Source organism: Bombus pascuorum, chromosome 2 (assembly GCF_905332965.1).
Source record: "Bombus pascuorum chromosome 2, iyBomPasc1.1, whole genome shotgun sequence".
In the NCBI taxonomy this organism is placed as follows: Eukaryota; Metazoa; Arthropoda; class Insecta; order Hymenoptera; family Apidae; genus Bombus; species Bombus pascuorum.
The window spans coordinates 6308670-6329827 of record NC_083489.1 but is presented as its reverse complement, the minus strand read 5'-3'; the positions used below and the strand labels follow the sequence as shown (position 1 = coordinate 6329827).

The 21158-nt window shown below is 37.6% G+C and overlaps 1 protein-coding gene across 2 annotated transcripts in view; it reads right to left on the bottom strand.

The window, feature by feature from the left end:
• LOC132916207 (uncharacterized) overlaps positions 1–17004 on the bottom strand; it is a 71939-nt gene extending 54935 nt beyond the window's left edge. For both annotated transcript variants that reach the window (XM_060975996.1, XM_060975995.1), the window contains exon 1: positions 15380–17004. The gene's annotated coding sequence lies outside the window, so the exon portion shown is untranslated. The remainder of the gene's footprint in view (positions 1–15379) is intronic.
• Between the last annotated feature and the right edge of the window lie 4154 nt (positions 17005–21158).

Below are 21158 nucleotides of genomic sequence, written 5' to 3'. Positions count from 1 at the left end.
ATACTGTCGCGTAACCAATTCTTTAACGGACGTTTAATATGCACGACGAACAAGAGAAACGAGTCGAGTGATTCCCCGTGGAGATCCCATAATACTGGACGAAGAAGAGAGAGAAGCAGCAGGACGCGCGAAACCGACGAAAACGCGGTATAAAAATAATGATCCGAAACGAAGTCAGCGGAAAACAGTACTTTCGTGCATTCCCGACGTAAATAGTGCTTCAGGTTTGCCTGTTTGGCTACGCAACGTAGTTTAGTCATGCTAGAGAAAGTGCGTAACGATCTATGGCGCGTTACCAGCTACTTTACGCTGTGACCGTAAAGTATCGCTGCCGATAAATTATGATTCCCGTGTTTTGACGGAGGTTTCGACGAACAATTCGCACTTTTCTTTTTAGAGCAGTTTTATGGATTTATAATTTTTGTTTGAGGTACATCTCGAGGAATTTCAGTGAGTTTTTGTAAAGCATATAGATGAAATCTCGATCCTTTTTGCATTATATAAAAACTACGTGGGAAAAATAAGTATTTTTCTTGATTTTCTGATCTTTATTAATATCAATTGGTATTTATATCAATTTATATCAATTGGTGGTTGAAGAGAACTATTTTAGTATGAAATCAAAATGGCATGAATCTGTTATATGAATACACGAAATATTGTAAAAATACTGTATATTTTATTACGTAGCAAATAATGTTTTGAAATATTTAGAAGGGTGACGAAAATACATATTTGATTTCGAACGATATTTAGTAATATAGGATTGGATTTTGAAAGTGCTTTATTTAACATTTGATAAATGTGGCTTATCACGTTTCTCTTCTACGGCGTTCATATTTCATTTTGATTTTCTTGGTACTAGTTCTATAATTTATTCGTCGACAGTGTTAGGGTAAACAATTTTGCACGTGTTTCCGATTTCTCATTTTGTGGAATTTAATACGAATGCGATACGAACACATCTTTGAACTCTCGTTATTTTTAAACTTTTACCCAATAAATATAATAAGCGATGAATGAATCTATCGAATAAATATACGAATTAGTATTTGATGGAAAAGCGCTTGTACTGAACAAGCATAAATTAGAAATTCATAAAATTATTTCTTTTCTCTTTACTTGCCCAATTCACCGCTTTAATTCCTTTCTCGAATTGATTTCGCTCGTAAAATGTGGTTCATCATCGTCGCTATACCTCGCCAGAACACAGCGACTATATTAAGGGGGCACTTCGAAGCAAGTTAAATTTCCTGTCGCTACTGAAAAGTTAAATAACTTTCAGCTGTAATCCTGTTTCCATGAAAATGCAAGCCAGTACTACCCGCTCTGTGCAATGTAATCCTGCAGGATCGCATGACATTGCCCTACCCTCCTACTCAAAGGATGAAGTGGTGGATGAGGTGGGGGTGGTGACGGGGAAGGAATATTCCTAACCGAGTGATGATAATTAAATTAGAATAATTAAATGGACGTAGTTGTTATGGCAAACAACAATAACTTGGCGTACCTATCGCGAGAGCGCATACCCACGCATACACAGAAGCGTCATTAACCTTGGAGTAATCAACGGCGAACAACACCGACCAACTGAATGTAATTAATTCTCGTGATTGATTCGTCCGTTCGACACAGCAATTTCGTGATATTACACGGTATCTCGTTGTGAGGCAAGGCGAGAAATATTATCAGGTAAGTTGCATTGTCAGGTTGTCGTGTGGCTAATATTTTACCGGTTGGCGAAAGAGAAAAAGCGGACGGAAGAAATAAATTAATGCAATTTCAGAGGAGCAGCGCAGACACGATACAGTTGCCAGAGAATGAGAGTAGCATCCATAAGATCGTCGTTCGAGTTGTTTTTCCTATTTTTTTTTTATATCTCTCTTACTACTTCAAAGGTATTTCATAACACTCGTTTATTTTTAGTTAAGTATTTGCTTTACGAACAAATGCTACGTTATATCTATACATCCAGTTCCAAAAACGAACTCAAATTTCTTTCTACCTCTCTCTCTCTCTCTCCCTTTCTCTCTTTGTTATTTCTTTCTCCTTTTTTCTTTTTTGTAGCTACGTTAAAAAAACGATGGACTTTCTAGTCGTTGCACGCAACATCGGCTTTTAGCGGCACGCGTTAGAAAGCAAAACAATGCCGTTCGCCCACTACAACTATCTCGAAACTAAATACGCCTGTTTTCTTTTAATATATTACAGCCGGATGGGCTGCGGAGTCGAAGAGAAGAAGACACACGGACCGGCGTCGAAATAATATATTCACGTGATATCGTGTAACACTGTTTTCCTTCTCGTAAGGGGCTGCCTAAAATGAGCGCAGACCTCCCGCAGCTGCGGGTCCTACGTTATGCGCTACCACTACTCACTATGCTCTCCTATCCATTCCTCTTTCTTCCCTCTCGATTTCCCTCCGTCATTTACCCTGGTTTGCCTCGGAACCCTCCCTCTAGCTCTCAGCTCATTTCTCTTTCGGTATCGGTCCGTGTTTCGCGTTTATTTATCCTCTTCCAGCCCCTCGTCCTCCTCCTTTCTTTTTTCTCCTCCCTTTAAAACGCGATTCCATCCATTCCGGACTTCCCTTCTTTCTTTATCTTCTCCCTTCCTTCCTCTCGATCCGACGACAATCCGCGGCCACAGCTCGAGAAAACGAGACGTAAAACGATTTCCACCGAACGGTCCGTGCAGTTCTGGTTATTTTAAGCAATTGTTAAGTGCCGTGCCGGCTACCACGAAGACGCGTTTACACACTGCCGTCTCAAACACCCATGATTCAGTGACGGTTTGCACGGTACCGACCGGTGCATCTTTTCTCACCCTCTTCCTCGCTCCTGCTCGGCTTACGCCATCGTTGCCCGTTTATCTCCTCGTTGTCGTTTATCGCGCGTTTTGGCAGCTCACCCCTACGTTCAAGTTCGGGACCACTTCGCGGCCGATAAATCAACGCGCGTAATTAGACGTGGCCCGGCTGTAGTCCACGCGAAACCTGCTCCCTGTCGTCCTTTTCCTCCCCGTTTTTGCCACGAAGCGTCTACGATAGTGGCAACGGTGACACGGGTCCTCCAGGAATTTTGCCCTGTTTGTAGCACGCGCGAACGGTCGTTAACTTGGATTTCGGGATATTTATTGGCAGGCTTGTTTCTCGCACGTATAAACGCAGTCTCGCCTCTATTCGATCGATCGTTTTATAGCCTTCGCGGAAACCTTTCGGGGATGAATGAATGCGAGAAGAGAAAAGAGACTAGGGCTGGGTGGCTGTTTTGTTGATACGTTTGGGGTTGGCTGGTGATAAACCGATGGACTCTTGAACGATTGCGTAACTCTTGATGCGTTTAGGATCGGAAACGTATGTTCCATTTGTTCTTCAGACACTTTTGTTCGTAGCATTTTTGCTGAGCCTTAAAAGTAACAGTTACTCATTTTTCATAGCTTTGTTAAAGTGTAATTGTGGATGATTCTTTATACGTTCGATATCACGTAACAGATTCTTTCGAAATTAATTGAATCTTCTTGTAATAATTCGATAATTTGTTGCCGAAGAAAAAATCTCGAGACTGTGTATTTTCTATTATTGAACGCATAAAGCTATTTCCGCTTATCTTTTATTTTATACGATTACTATATCTGTATGACGAGTCTTCCTTGAAGATGATACGATGCTTTGTTTATATTCGAGAGTTCAACTACGGACTGATAACTTAAATCCTAAGCAATGCCTGATATTATATTATTATTCTTTTATTTATTTATACGCATCTCTCGAAAGACAAATTAAGCAATTCAGCCGTTCGTAGGCTTTCCAATTTCATTCTCCAGATATGTACAATCAACGTTCCATTTTCCAATTAATGTTCCTTTCCACGTCCCGATAAATGATCCAGTTATACGTGATTCGGTTATAAATGGTAGTGAAGAATATTTCAATTTCTAAGAATGAAAATACGCTCTCGTAAAAATACAAAAGGTATAAAGCTATAAGTATAAAGCACAGACTCTTTTCCTACGTCTGATACATAGTTTATTATCAAAATATCGAGGCACATTTATTGCGTATCTCATTGTGCCGGATATCACGATGAATCTTCTTTCCCCATGTTGAAGGTTTCGTTTTAAAAATATTTCTTCTATTAAACCTCTTCGTTTAATCCACAATGTTAATCGTCGAACGTGGCACGCGTCAATTTAAACTTTCCCTGGGAAACTGTACGATACTTAATTGAATAACCGAGACGTCCTGCCTTTTCTTATAATAACGACTTAATATATTCTGTTATGGTCCATTTGCGTAACTCGATAAGAAGTTAAGGTTTAATAGAAAAAAGGTCCGGCTGATAATCGAAATGAACTGACGCTGACGACGCTCGTCGCGATAAACTTCCTGGCCCGTTAGAAATTTTGTTACGAAACTTTTTTAGACAGAGTCGCCGAGATACGGAAATGCAGTCGAGTCGTAGTGTTTTTTTTCTTTTTTTTTTAACCGTACGCCTCGTGAGGATTTAGTGACGCATAAAATCTATGCTTTGATCAAAGTTACCTTTTAACACGAGAATTTTCCAACACGAAGAACAATTTGCATGTAATACAAGTATTTTGTATTTTATACTTATTTATGAATATTATACGTATCAAGAATATTATAACTTTTTAATACATACTTGGGCAAAATGTTTAGAATAGCGAATTCTTAAATCATTTCTGTTAACGTTGTGAAAGAACAATTGATTGTAATTGTAATTATAATTGTAATTGTTTAAATGAAATTATACTTTTTTTGGAGGAGATTTGACGGTAACTACAATCGGGAGAGGTCATTGACTTTGTTAGGCTCACCATATTTTTCTTTTTATTGGCCTAACGTAGGTAAAGATTTTGTCGTCAGGTTACGAACGTAATAATTCGTATAATAGTCAATCAATAAATCGCTAGTACTTAGAAATTGTTGAATAATTTATACATGTATCAAACAGAGTAATATGAAACTATAGAGGAAACAAATATTTATTACATTTTTTATTATATTTATATACATATCGTTACTTTTATATTATTATGATTGTTATACAGAATATTATAGAGAATATTTGAATTCGTGCCTTCCTGAATTATCAAGTACGCAATTATATATTCGTCAATTCATTAAGTTCAAATAGTAGCGTCTAAATATTAGCGTTACTACACGATATTAAAATTGCTAAACACGAACGTGTTCAAAATGTTTAGCATCAACTTTGTCGAAAAACCACATAGCCGGGGAACATCGCACCCCACATTTTCGACAGGAAATTGCAAACGAAATTACCCTTCGCCGTTTCTCAAATTACAAAAATTGCAGCCCGCGTGTATATTTTACAAAGTCGGTCGGCAGCTTAAAAATTTCCAGCCGCGACGAAATTTACCCTCCACTTTCTGAAACGAAGAGATCGCGTTTTGTAAAATTTCGTTCTTTCAATTTGTTCCTGGCCAACGATGTTCCAGGAAATGAGGACAAAAAAAAAAAAGAGTTGTTCCCAGAATTTAAATGTAAAATTGTTGCGCGCCGCGTGTCTGTTCGTCCTCGATGTTGTATCTCCGCGCGATTTAATTTACACAGTCCTACAGCGGGATACTTTTATAAAACGGAGTAACTTTTAATTACGCGGCGAAAACGTATTGACCGAGCGAAGCCAGGCTCCATCAAATTCTGCTAAAATACGTTTGACGATTCACGAATTGGGACACACGACTGAACGGACGCGATACGATTCTGTATCTCGTGCCACGTTTGCTCTCCACAAAGTGCAAAGAACGAACAATAGTTTCATCGTCTGCGAGCGAATCAAAGGGTGCGCGTCAATTGCTGATAACAGGCAGATCATTTTTTAACCGCAATACGTCGGCCCCGATAGAGGAAAAACCGATCTGTGGGACGTGCAGTATCATGATGTGCTCGATTCGGAACAGTATCTGAAAACAGCATACCGGTAACTCTGACACGATTTGATCGTCCAATTGAAAACTATCGAGTTGTTTTTTATTTCGAATAGCATGAGAAGAAAGAGAAGATTGCGAGCAAACGATGGATCAAATTGCAGAAATGCAGTTTTCGATTTGATACTCAAAATGTAATTTGTTATTTTAAGTGAAAGAAAATTTCTTCTTTCAACATGTGACGTGATATAATTTTCGTAGAATTTTGAATTTCGTTAGGTGTGATTTTACAATAACAGCGTCCCTTAATTTTCGATGTTGAAAGAGGATAATTGGAATAATTGAAAGACAATTAAGGATGAAGATAAAAGGGTGTGAGTTTTAATATTAATATTGGTAACCAATTCGTTCCGTTACTTTAAATAGAGGAAAATTGTCTTCTCTAATGTGAAACATATTATCGAATTTAATTATCGAATCTTTAGTTTTTTTTTATTGAATAAAAGAAAGAAGATGGAAGGAAAATTTGAAAGAAATTCGTAATTAAAATTGAAAAATTGTAATAGTATTTAATTAAATTGTCAATTCGATTGCGAAGTATCGATAAGGTAGATGTATCGTATAGGATACGTTTAATAAACGACACATCTTGTAACAAATTAAAAACTAGATTTCACTGAATTCTAAAAGATTTCTTACTAAGACGTAAAACATGGATGATTGAATTTTATATAGTAATAAATATCCTGAGATTAAAATCGATATCGATATCAGCTTGAAGAGGTATCATTCGACCAAATATGTATATGTATGTAAATATGTAAAAAGGATATAGGAGAAAAGCATACAGTAATTACTAGCAATAAAGAGAGAGAACCTAGCATTTATGCAGTGCTTAAAAATAACGTCCAATTACTATTGAGAGAGATGGTTGAACTTCTTTAGGAAAGTTTCCTATGCGAAGAAGGAAACTTGTATGAAGAATCGTGTTAGAAAAGTGTAACTCTATCCGATGATCATAAAAGTTTAATGAGTTCATAGAGATTTCTTTTTTTAGAACTTAATAGGGGAAGTGTCAATAATTAACTGCGATCTTGTCGCATTTTATGGGAAACGGGTTCTTCTCCCATACGTCGTAATAAGGTTAATCCATGCATGAGAAAAATAATGTTAAATAATTCAGATGATGTTTAAAATAGTATTCAAGGCAAGGAAGACGAGTTATACAACTTTTAACTTTACGAGACTTCCTACGCGAGAAGGAAACTTGATCGAAGGAAGCAAGTTGAAGAGGTGTAATTCCATCCACTAAAGGTGCTTTAAAGTTTAATAAAGAAATCTACAGACATTCTATCACAATTGCTCGTAACAAATGCAATCTATTATTCTAAATGGAGGAACACCGTTCTCCTCGTGTTTCACGAAATATTTATTATTCATAACATGCGTTTCAGAACAAGCGCTAGAGAATTTCAGACATTACTTAGGAGATTGTATCGAATAAAATGTTTCATATAGAAACGAATTCTCCATTCTCGATATTTTCGCAATTGCAATTATTTTTATTTTATAATTGTTACTTTCTCTATGATCGTGGTAATATTAAAAAGAATAAGGTAATACCAATTTCTTTTACATTTTAATATTTTAAAGTACTGTTAGAGGAAAATACTTTCAAGTAATAGAAATTCAATATAAATATGATATTACTTGTTAAGTATTATGATCTTTAACACCGAGGAAGTATATTTTAAACGTTTGCGACATTCTAGTAAAATTTATTCATTTATTTAATAAACTTTGTATTTAATATTCATGAATAAATACGTCACACACTTTTCCGTTCGATTTATTGAATAGCCTTAAAAGTTTGAACGGAATTAATGAGAAATAATTGTAATGTAACTTGCTATTGTATTAAATAGAAGAAAAAGTCAGTTGATTCCACGTTCCAACGATGTCTCAAACGAAAAAAAAGGAGAAAGAAAAGCAGTCGGTTGTTTCAACATTTCCACAACGTTTTCCACGCCGGAAAAACGAAGCAGTCAAAGGGAAAAGCGGCGCACAGACCTGTAACTCCAGCAACGAACAACGCGTAAAAGTTTAAGTTACAATTTTCAGTGTATTTCTCACGAAACCGCAGAACGCGACGTTCCATTATCGTTAATCCGCATAAACACAAGGGTTGCAGGCGTAGTGCACTTTTACCGCGACTTATCGCGTCTAATGAAAACACGAGAAACTCTAGATTTATCATCGAGCCACATCGTCCGTGTACCTTGTTTTAACGACGATCGCAAGCGAACGTAACGGCCAATTCATACAGGGTGATTTTGAAATCGCGATATGTTCAGAAAATAGTTGATTTCATACATAAAGGTGAGCTAAAAATATCGAACAAAACTGTTTTATACGTGCGTTCGTTTTTTAGAAAATCTAGTTTGAAAATTTCTTTCTCTTTAATTATAACTGTAATATTTATTGTTAAAAATAATCTGTTCATTCGATCTGACCAGCTACAGATATTCCTATTTGTGTTTATGAAAAATGTCGCTATTTAATATGATTTTAAACGATATAATAAATTCAACAATTGAATTATTGTAACAATTCACAGAATACTGAAAATGATCTCAATAATTCTAGTTCATGGTGTTGGTCGGTTTTATTACTCTTGTTGTTACTCTTACATCATAGAAATAGTTCACATTAAAAATAACTGTTAATTAATGGACAATACCAAGTTCGAAAAGATGAACTCAAACATCAATCGTTACCATGTTGCGGTTCCTCAGTTTCGTAAGGAAGAACGTATTTGTGAAATCAACGACGATAGTTACAATATTGTTAACATAAATCAACTATTGAAACTTACCGCACACTGCATAAAATTATATAGTTGAGCGTTCACTGTCTTTACAAATTTATACACGCGAACAAAAGTAGATACGACAAACCAGATTGTCTAGCATACCATTAGATAGTCAAATCAGACAAGAAAGGATCTCAATGTTATATTTCCGACCTACTTTTAAGCGAGGATATCTCAATTTCAGAATCGCCCTGTATACGAACAACGTTCACAGACTGGATCATCCCCTCGCTTCGCGATAGAACGTTCGTCTTGACATGATAGAGAGTGCGGCAAATTATGTGGAGCAGTACGATGTAGAAAGAAGACGCGAAGATTGTATTGTGTGCCAGCCGGTTGCAATCTCCTTGGCCCCCGAAATTGCAGAAAAGTGGTCCGTTGTATCAGCCTCTTTGTATATTAGACGCGAATGGCGGCGAGAAGCATTTTTCCTCGCTTTTATCCCCACCGCGTTGATCACTTTTTTCCCCTCTTACCGTCTAGGTAAAAAAGAGAAAACGAGGGTGAGAGGGCAAGGTTCGGTCGAGCGCGGGATTACTCGCGGCTGATTGTGCCGTTCGTCGCGACGAAAACGCCCGCACGATTAAACCTAACGATCCACTATTCCGGCCAAGAATAATACCGGCTCGTGCATCTTGCCACGAAGAGTTACGGCAAGCGGAAACTAACGAGGGCCCACCTTCGCATCCACTTTATTCGCGGAAAGGAGAGATTATTTCGCGCGTTCTGACCCCTACCTAGTCCTTTTCCAGCTCTTCCCCTCGTCCTCCTCTCGTCTTTCTCGACGAGCTACCCTTGGCGAGCCGGCGCGACACCCTCGACGAGCCATCTCAGATACCAAGACCTTGCGCCTTTGTCGCTGGTTTCTGGCTCGTGTGAACGAATTTTATATTAGACCGTCATAGAACGGTTCGTTGCAGACGAGGCCAAGAACTGGTGCAACGTGGCTATGTCGCGTCTTCGATAGTTTACTCTTACGTAATGTGTTTTTCAATGTGATACGATATGGTTTGGAATGTATCGATCAGAGAGATTTTGGACAATTGAGAAGAATGTTCGTATAGGAATAATTGTAATTATACGTTTCTGATATATCGAGAGATTAGCGAAGTTCGTTGCTTGTTGTTTCATATGTAATGAATACTATTTTTGTATAAAATTGAGCTATGTGAAGTATATCAATTTCTGCTTCTAAATAGTAGGATTTTGTCTAAATATTTAACGTGCAATTAAATAATTGTACGTTGAACATGAAATAGGAATACCGTATATGTGAGATAATTGTATTTTGATCTCGATAAAAGCTAACATTGATTTCGTCCAAATTATCCATATATCTTTAGTAATTATACAAACACGAGACTGAAACCTGTTACTCTCACGGATTTGATAGTTTTAATGTTAAACGTTTATTCTATACTATAATGTTTCTTCGTTATTTGTTCTAAAAACTAAATTTTATCCGTTAGATCGAAGAATTGTTGACATGAATTCAATAAATTATACATGCGACTTTTCGAACTGTTCGATCAAATATATTAACTCTTCTAAGCAACCACTAATGTTTCTAATACAATTTTTCAAATACCGAGAGTCGTGATTTTATCATAGCGTTAAATACGAGATAGTTTTTAAGCATTGAATGTAATGAGTTCGTTAAATATAGTAATCGTCACTTTCACGTAGAAGTAGTATGAATTTGTTCTTTGTTTTACTTTAAATATTTCTGTTAAATTTTTCTTTAAAATATTGAAGTTCCGCTTTTTGTCTACATCGGATTAGCATTAATACGTAAATGAGCCACGTTTCGTTTACTTAATAGCACGTAATTAGGCTTCTAATTGTAAGTTAAGTATTTTAGTTCGACCGTAACAGACGCACGGTGTTAAGCACTGTTTCCAACCTAATGCGACCTAAATTGCGAATTTAGAAAGCAGAATTTATTCTCCATAATATACATCGGCTAATGGCTTTTTAAATCGAACGAAACTCGTCTGTGCGATAAATATGTAAGAGGCATTCAATTGCGATTAATTGAATTTAAACAAATGAAAAAAATAAAAAAGGAAAAAGCAAAAAATGATAGAAGCATACAACAAAGCTTGAAAGTATTTTCATTTAAGTTGAAAAGAACGCCGATACAATGAATGGAAAGAGCGAACTTTTCTTCTCTTTCCTCTCTTTTTTTCACAGTGAAACGCTGGTTACGGCTATATACTATCGAACGAGGCAGAGAATTCGACGGTTTTCTTGTTAATTTATATCCTTTTATCGAAAATTTCATCGATCACCCTATCCGCGTTATTTTATGGATTATTATTATGAATAATACGCACAGGCGATAGGTATACTATGTACATCGATATATGACACAGACGATATTTAACTTTATTTTAATCCCCGACACGCGAGATAATACATCATTCTCTTTTCATGTAATGAATTTATCACAATAAAAGTATTAAACGTTAATTTCAATCGATCTGACTAATGTATTTTGACAGGGAATCTAGTAATCTGTTTCGGCGTACATCAATCCATAGAAAATCGATCCGAGCTCGGCAATACGTCGAATTTCGTGTTCCCCGCGGGTATTAGTAACACGAACTTCTGCTAATAACTACTCAGTCATCATATGGGACGTATGGTCGCTAATTAATAAGCTGTTTGATTGGCTAATTAGTTGGCCACGGCTTTTGACGTATCCTACCAACAAGTCGTTTACTGAAACAGCTTGCTTCAGGAAATTTTGTGAAGATTTTTATTCGATTAAAAATTATCCTCTTGCGTAACTTTTAATTATCTGTATTATTTCATTTTAGATGTACTTTTCGATATCGTGTCGCACTATCACTGTACAAGATTTTAAGTGCATAATAATTTATCTAATATTTTTAAAAACTTACTTCTATCAATATAATTTTCGTCCATCGTAAAAGTTAACACTATAAGTAAGAACTGATTTTCAAAGGTAGCACTTTAGTAATTTTATGTAGATTTAGTAACATGTATGCAAGATTTCTTACAGAATTGAACTTCTTTATATATCTGTTCAGATTGAGTACTGCATTACGAGCGTGCTTTTCTTACGTAATGTGGAACATTTTAATGTATTCTAATGTGATATGATTGGTTTTGAACTTTGAACGTCTTGTAACAAGTTTAATTCTTCGATATATCGTGATGGAGTTGTTTAATTGAATGTTTAAATGATATATATTTTATCTTTAAAATTAACAAGCATCTGTCTATAGTTGAAAATGATGCAATTAACACACGTATCGGCGATATTACATTATTTATACTTATTATTTTCAATACCCAGAATCAATAATCGAATATAGCCGAAGGATTAATGCATATATTAAAACGGTATTTAAAGCATTATTTTACATGCAGATTAATGCCATTTATTGAACGGTTTCGAAGATTTTAATACATTTTAGACATGTAACGTTAACTACGTCGCAATATACATACATTACATTAAATTAAATTTTGCAAACAAATACAGATTGCCAATTCCATTATATGTTACGCGAATTTCGAAAAATATTAACCGTAACAACATTTGTGAATTATTATTTGTAGCGCTCTCCATTTAAAATCAGTGGAAATCAACGATTCGCAAACTACAGATCAGGTCAATTAGATCCATTTAACAAATCAAAGTCTATTCTCTTAAATGAAATCGGCGACGATGTACTATTGAACTTGCAGATTTCAAGATTAATCAACCGGATATTATTTAATTGGTTAAATTAGGCTTATTGGCAAACGAAGTGAGTAATTTTTAATTAAAAGTCATCTACTATTTCTGAATATATATAAAGCTAGATGATGGCAATGAAAAATATTCTGACCATAAAACTTTTCCATCATATTCTATATATGTACTTACGCAATTTTATAGTTCCAACGTAAACAGTATACGACATAAACTGACCCATACATAATTTCGTCGCACAGATTCATAACATTACGCGACTGTATATTCAAGACTATTGTGGTATAAAAGATAATTTGACATTCGATTCATATAAATAATTTTTCAAACTCTCCCTACGTGAACAATACTAAAATACTTTTAACATATGTTGTCACATTATCATATGATCGTTTCAATATACCTACGTTTATAACTTCTCTCTCTCTCTCTCTCTCGCTCTCTCTCTCGCTCTCTCTCTCTCTCTCGCTCTCTCTCTCTCTCTCTCTCTCTCTCTCTCATAAATCTTCATATAATAGAATTATTGATTCGTATCTACGCGGTTGTTCGAAAGTTTGGAATCATTGATATTGTCAACTTATGAATCTGTATGTTATTAAGAACGAGAGATTTAACGAATTATAGCAGTTTCCAATTTGAAATTATTTTTCACCATAGATTTAAATAAATTCTCACTGAATAATTAGCTACATCTATAATACTTATAATTTTTAGCTATATGAAATAAAACGCAAACATAAAGAAATAATAGTATCTCATAAAAAAGCTGGAGTCGCCAAAATACTTTAAATAATAATCATAATCAGACCGTTTTACTGCAGTTGAATATACTAATTTAAAGTATATATAAACTCAAACATTTATTCATACTTTCTCCATCAAAAGTTCAAATACTCTCTCCATCGAGTAAGTAACGCCAAATTTTTCGCTAACTACCTTCGCAATAAAGTTGCCAAATCTGCTACAACTATAATTAAAACACGGTATCAAACTCATATCAAACACTACGAACGGTTTCATTCGTTCTACCTAAAAAGTCCTCGAGCGATCTTCCCCCGTAAAATTTCACCGCGAAACACAGACGTGCTCGCTTTAAAGAATGTATTTTTACCTCGATGTACGCTGCACGACCACGAGCAACATTCCCTCGTAGGTAACTATATCGGCTAGTGCTTAAAGTGCGGAGTCTCACGAGTCGTCTCACGGGGCCATTTACAATTTCATCGCGCGACGTGTCAACCGTGGTGTTACGAGTTTCCCGAACGGTTGTCCGGAGCCACTGGCCAAACTCTCCAGATCGTTAACCCCGGTTAAAAGAGCCCCGGACAGAGATGGTTCGCGAGCGAACGAAAAGACCGACACTGGGCATTTTCTAGGCCATTGAGCCCGTTTGGGTAGAACCGATACGAAAAACACGATTTATCGATTCCAGGAACGAAGCTCTGGCCGTACAGTTTCGGCCCGGTCGTCATGATAACGTATGAACGTTTAAACTGCTCGCATATGCGGACCAATGTTTACCCTGACAGAGAGAATCAGAGTCGCATAGTCACGGCCCGTGAGCTTTCGGCCCATTCATCGAGTGTTACAAATATGTTAGTCATGGTTAATTGCACCGGAGGCCCATTTAATGAGACACAACCTAGTCCATGGGTATTGGGATTCAATTCCTTCCTCCTCTAAATATCAACGAACACCAGCTGTAATCTGTGAATCGCACAGCTCGAATTAATTATTCCCCGCCTTAATACGAGGCGGTGCGATAACGCGCCGTGCCAATGAGCCGCGCTAAATATAAAACGCGCATGTACATGCGAAATACCGTCCGCATGATAAATCCGCGTGATCGATGGATCGCGCAAATATGAATAACGCGCGGTGTTTCGATTAGATTCTACCCTCTTCTCTCTGTTCTATCTGCTATCTCTATCGTTGTCTCTGTTACACCCTTCTTGTCTCTGTTTTCCTTTTATTCTTTTTTTTTTTTTTTTTTGCTTTTTGTTATCAAATTTATACTTCAATGTTATTTCGCGCATCGGATGGAGAATCGAACGAGTAGCTTCTTTTTTCCTTTTTCCTCGCGTTTATCCGGTATACTATCATTGGCTGTATCTACACAAAAGCATCGAGCACAACGCTACATGGAAGCGGATTATGGGTGCTCCGCGAAGAATCGCGCCTTTCTTACCACTCGTACCAACAGGTGTGCGAATTTCTCGGAACGCACTTTGTATATTTTTCTTGTGCATCCTAGCTACACGTGTTACGGCTATGTTAGGTTAAATAAGCCCGCGTTCTATTGTAGCCTGCACATTGTCGGGGGTAGAGGGCTAATACCAGAGCTTGCACAATGGTGTAGCGCCAAACTTTTATGAAAGCCGGCGAAATTTTTCCGTCCCTATTATTCTTTTATGCGCAACGAGGTATCTCGCGTTCTTGGAGGGGAAATATATTCAATTGTTTCCTAACACGGGCTCGTTAAGGGACATCGGGATAGAAAGGAGGGAAAAAAAAGAAGAGGCAAAGAATAAATTGCCACCGTAAATTTAGATCTCGTGACAATAACAACGAATCGTCAACGAGTCGACCTTGATTCCGGATAATCTACTTGTTGGACCGAAGTCCGATATTCTGACTCGATATCCCCGGTCGACGGGGCACGTGCTTCTTAATACGCGTTAGTTAAGTGCATCAATGATCGTGTCTTTTTAGCATTGAAATTGCATTGGCATCACCTGTCGGGCGTAAGAGTAGAAAAATTCGACAACTCAATTTGAATAAATTTCTCGGCCCGCCTACCAAGCACGCGATAAAGTTTTTTCGAGCATAAAATTACCAACTATATTTGGTGTTTTGCGGCTTACCTTCTCTGATCGTCGCACCATAAATTTCTTCGCTCCTTTCCACCGGTTGTCCTTAACGAGACCCTCGTCGATTGTCCATCAGGGCTCGCGCGTCGGAACGCGTCACACACACGATCAACGTGTAGCAGCAGATACCGTGGAAAAAAGAGCGATTTGCATTAAACGTCAACCTGATGTGTTGCGTTACGCTCGATCACACCGATTCCATCGTGAACGAGCTTCGATTATAACGAACGTAAATCTTCGTTTCACTTTCGCTTTGATAGACTGCCAGTATAGATTTTCGTTTAATCGAACTTCGCGTATGTCGGAAGGGAAAAAAGGCGCCTACCCTTGTTCGTCCTACGCGATCGTCTCGTGCCACTTTTTCAATCTTGTCCGAGTGCTAAGCTTTTACGTTTGGCAACGACATTGCGTCCGGCATCAAGGGTCCAAACTTTTCTCTGGGAGTTCGATCGGCGTTTGTTCGGAAAGGGCCCTCGCCGAAAAAGTGTAGCGTTGTTCCACCGCACCAAAGGTATTTCGTTTCTCTTCCACCCTTCGTTCCGTTTCCTTTTTTTTTGCTCTTCGCCTTCCTCCGAGGAAAGATTAGTTTCTTACGGACGATTGAATCGCGAGAAAAAAATACGGCTGAGGTTCGAGACACACCGCTCTCTGTTCGACACTGGAACGAAATTGTCGAGCGGCTTCGAGGGAAAAAGTTTTTCCGTGAAGTTTCGCGGGGTGATGATGGTGGGGGCTTACTCGCCTCCGGTCGTAGAGGGGTGTGCAGCCAGCACGTGACACTTTTTATCGGGGAATCACACGTGTCACGCGAGATTATTGGCCTTTGTGAGCGCCTTGACAAATGGTCCACCGCATATGGCGCGTCGCGCACGACTGAGGCCAGATTTCGCTTCCACCATCCTCTCCCTCTGATCTACCCCCACCAGGCAGTGGCTCCATCCTCTTCTTCGTCCCTCGCCGTTTCCCTGAGTGTCGTCGTTGTAACACGCAGACTCCGTTACGACGATGCTTTTCTTCCCGTGAGACAGCTCTTTGGTCAGGTGCTCCTCTTTTTACGTTCCCGATCAAAGCAACAGAGGAAAGCATCTACAGCCAGCTTTCTTATTTTGACCGAGTGCACTAAGTGTATTCTCGATCAGACTCCCCGCGTCTGAACCAACAAGATGTTCTTTGACCCACCGTGAATCGGATAACATGCTCATCGGACGATGCGTTTCCCGCCAACGCCACTACCCCTCTTCTCCCGCCATTTTGCGAACAATTACGCAATAGATACTTTTTCAGATAATCGCATCGACTGGAGCATCGTCGTTTCCAGGGGTCTCGTGTCCCGGTCCAACCGTTACGCCACATCAAATTTACTTTCCTCCAAGAGATATCCACGGTTGTATCATTTTCTCGAGTGTCTACCCTTCTTTCTCCTCGAGAAACGACCAAGCGTACTCGTGTATTGTCCCAAGACAAGGGAAGTATCTTTTGAGTCATCGTAGGTCCGATGGATTTCAGAGATGCGTTACTTGCTACAACAAATGCTTGAAGAATGAAGTGAGCGGACTGGTAACGACGAAAATAGGTGATCCAGAAAATTTTTCAATGACTAAAACCAGTGCTGGCGCGTCCACGTTTCAAATTACCTGTTTCGTCAACGAGTCCGCTATCGCGGCTGTTTTTCACCACTTTGAAAGTACGTGCGCACTCGGACGTGTGATAAATACCGGTCCCGCGGGTATTACAAATCAGATAGCATTCTACCTTCGGTAGTATGTTTTTTTTTTTTTTTTTGTTTCCTCTTGCCTCCTTCTCTATCCCCCCGTGTTCCCTGAACTGTTCGACGTCCCGGATAAATGTACATATGTCGTGACGTTCGTGGCGATGTTCTCAGAGACGTAATCGAAGTTCGTCGAACGTACGCTGCGTGTACCGCGATCGAAACGTCAAAAGAATCGAATTAATTCTTCGTGGCGCGATCTCTAGTGGAATTCTGTCTTTGATCAGGTGTATCTCTTTATGACGCCGATCAAAGGCGAAGGAATCCGTCTAAGCCGGCTTTCTTATTGTAACGGAGACAAGCGAGCCAGCCATGTTCCTCGGCCAACGTCCAGAACCTTTCTCGAGGCTGTTATAAATTAGCCGAGTTTTATTGTGCCTTATGTTCCTGTCACGCCTTATACAGGGAACTTCATTTCTTTCCTCTTGAACGTTTAATAGATAAGCGACCGGTAAAAACATCCTGGTGTTGCTATTCAAGGGAAGTTCGTTTATTGATTCCGCTGCCTCCTAAGAGTGATTCGTTTCCCCTTATTCTCCACGATTAAGCGTTATCTTCTCACCTTTACGATCTGACCGCTCGGAGAGAGGTAGTTCCTTTTGATGTCAGAGATGTGTGCAATATACGATAAGATATCGTAGATTGGCATTTGAATAATTTTTATACTTCTAATAATATTTTTTGTTAAAACAAAATACCTTTTGCTCCTAATTCTTTTTTTTCTTTAATAAATTCTGTATTTTGTAGATTCAACACGTCAACGATCTTCCCTATTTTTCAATAAAATTTCCGGAAATTTTTATACAATTTTAGTAACATAATATAACGGATATTGCCGCTTAATTATTTTAACGTTTCTCTAGTACTAGAAAATAATTATGATTAAATAATCGAAGCTTTCAATTTAATTATTAAAAATTCTACGATGTTTCTAGAATCAAAAACTACGGACTAACTACATCTGAACAGTTTCACCTCGTTTTGTATTATTCTTGCGAGCCATGTAAACTTATCCAATTACGAAGAAGAAGCTACTATCAAATCAAGCTCGATCTTTCTAATTTGCACTTTTGTACCGCATTTTACCCCGTCCGGGTACATTTACAGTGGCAATCTTGCGCCGCTCCATTTCACGTATAAAAGAGTCAGCCAGATATATGAAGCAGTTGGACAAAAAGGTTCTATGCGACGTTGGCGTTGGTAAAACAAAAATTACAGATGCGTGCTAGTGCGTTGGCTGCACTATCAACCGAAATGAAAAGCGTCCCAGTCGAGACAGAGAGGGGCAGGACGAGATAAGATCTACAAATTTCATACAACAACTCCGTCTGTGGAAGAGTGTTCCGTCGTGTCGAGAGATATCTTTTCCGAAATTTACTGTGCTTGTTTAGCCCGAATTAACGAGTACAATGGCGCCTTTCGAGATTGCTCCTGTCACGAGTTTCGTTTGTGACATCCTTGGAGTGTATTAGCCCGACTCACGCGTCCCGCAGGAGCAGTTTTCCTGGAAGTTTCATCCAAGTTTGAATCCAGTTATACCCTTTCTCTCTCGTCTGTCCGATAGGAGTCCCAGGTCCCGGGATGAGTCTGAACGACCAAGCAAACCTCACGATATCGCGTCCCCTTGCGATTATCCTTCTGCGCGGGGAGTTATCGCATTGCACCTGTTCCGACGACTTCACAATTAGCCGGTTTAGAGAATATCGCTTGAAATTTTCCTACGTTCCAACGCTTGTTGCTATAGACGTGTCGGACGAATCACCAACGAGAATGGGATTACACGCTATGTGAAATTGCGATGATCTTGCTTGATATTATATAATTGATGGTCGACTCTGACTGACACAAATACGATTACGTTATAAGACATATACCTGACAGATTTTTCAAATTCTCCAAGATTATACGTTGGACAAAATATCGCGAATATTTAAGGAATCAAGATTAGTAGGACAAAGTGTTTTATTTATACGGTGGTACGAAATCTAATTTTACAAAACAAAGTTATATTTGACAAGAGCAATGAATAGATATAGTGTACGTGTAATTTAAAATACGATAGATAGCACTTACCGATGTACTAAAAAATATCCAATAAATATGTTGCTTTCACATATACGTATAGAAAATACTAAATTTTAATATTCTTTCATCTGCGTGTATATAAATTTTAAATTTATAACGTAGGTCACATATAAAAATATCAGACTTTGCGTGCTACTGGTAAACAATATTCCTGAAACTTTAGTATCGTTAGTGGTATAAAAATCATGTTGTAGGCTACGCAAATAAATGTGGCAGCGAGTTGGCTAACTTGTTTAAAGTTATGAGGAAATAACTAACTTTAATATTAGAATGAAGTGATTTCACAGAGAATGGAAAATAGGCGGATAGAAATTACGAATTTTAAATACAATTTAAAAGATGTAACGCTGTTAAAAGCTTTAATATAACTTACAGGTTTAAAAATTGTGTTGAATTTCTACAGCTTAATCTTTCTATCTGAAATAGAATATTAAAGCCTGGAAATGGTAAATACAGAATAAAGAGTTACCTTTTCTTTTCCATATGTATAGCTATACATTTTCATAGCAGTCTTCATGATTATTCGTTATCCTCTGTTAATTAATGTTTTACATGCATAAGGTTCGTGTTGCTGCAAAGTTATATATGGATCGTTCGGTTTACAACTAACCACTAATATCTTACCCTGCAGTTTTGTACGAATGCCAAACCGAAGATGCATAGAAGCATATGCCACTAGCTGGAACGGCTGAGTGATGAGAATAAATATATCTCTAAAATTAAGCGCTTACAAGAAACTATGCAGCATCATAATTCAACTAATATTTTAGCTACTGCCAAATTGCAAGATTTATTACATGCTTATTATTTACAGGCTTTTCTAAATATCCTGACTTCTCTAATTTTCTTCGTTACGTTTCTACGTACGTATATTTGTCATAGTTCTCGTATTCGCATCTTTTTCAAGTTAAACGATGCTGTAATTTTCTATTACTATTAAGGGTGCCATTAACGTTGATTTATATAGCTATTTCAAAAGCAAGAAAATAATTTTTATCGATTGGTTAAAATTATTTTTCCTTCGGGTATCTTCTTGAAGATAATTGTATTGAAAGAATAAATGCATTTAGTGTATAATCTAATTTGTCGTTAGTATCATTATTGAAATTGAAAGTAATATATTCTATTTAATTTGAACATATAATCTATAATAGAATATTTGATTTCTTAAGAATATTGTCTTATACGACCCATTTGTGTTTCATAAAAATGTATATAATTTAATGATTTCATTTTTTCAAACATGATTGCGTTCTATTAGAAGATGTTTTAAGAAACAAAAGAAAGTATTTTGTCGACAATAACGTTATTTAATGGTAAATTTTTTAAGTTTGGTAAAGTACGTTACCCATTTCCTTACTGCATTTATTTTTCTTGTTAGAATTATTCAGATAAAAATGTCTGAAAGAAAAAGTAATCTCATTCGACCGAAGAATATCATTTTATACTTTTTGAAACGTTCGGAATATTGAAGTTCCTTCAAATATGATTTATATATTGTGAACAAAAATTGACACGAAACAATCATCAAAAATCTATAATTTTCAGCTGAAATAATTCCGAAATTCGCACTTACCTTTTGAAAACGCACCACCTATTCTTCAAGATTTCTATAATTCTTGGCGAAGCTAAATGTGGTGCGATTATCTTCGGCGACGCGTCGGTTCGACCAGTGTTTGTAAACGCGGTTGCCACTAAACGTTCCCGCGATATATCAAGCCGCTCTATATATAAAGCTTTTAAGCCCGGATTCTGTGCCTCCTCGTATAATTAGGACTCTAAGTGTTCAACGTAGGTGCTGGCACATATACCACCGAAGATACAATCTATAGGTTGTCATGAAGATCGTTTCCACAGATTATTCGGACTCACTCGGTGAGTCCACGTCGTTAATAAGGAACCCTGTGCTTTATTCACCGG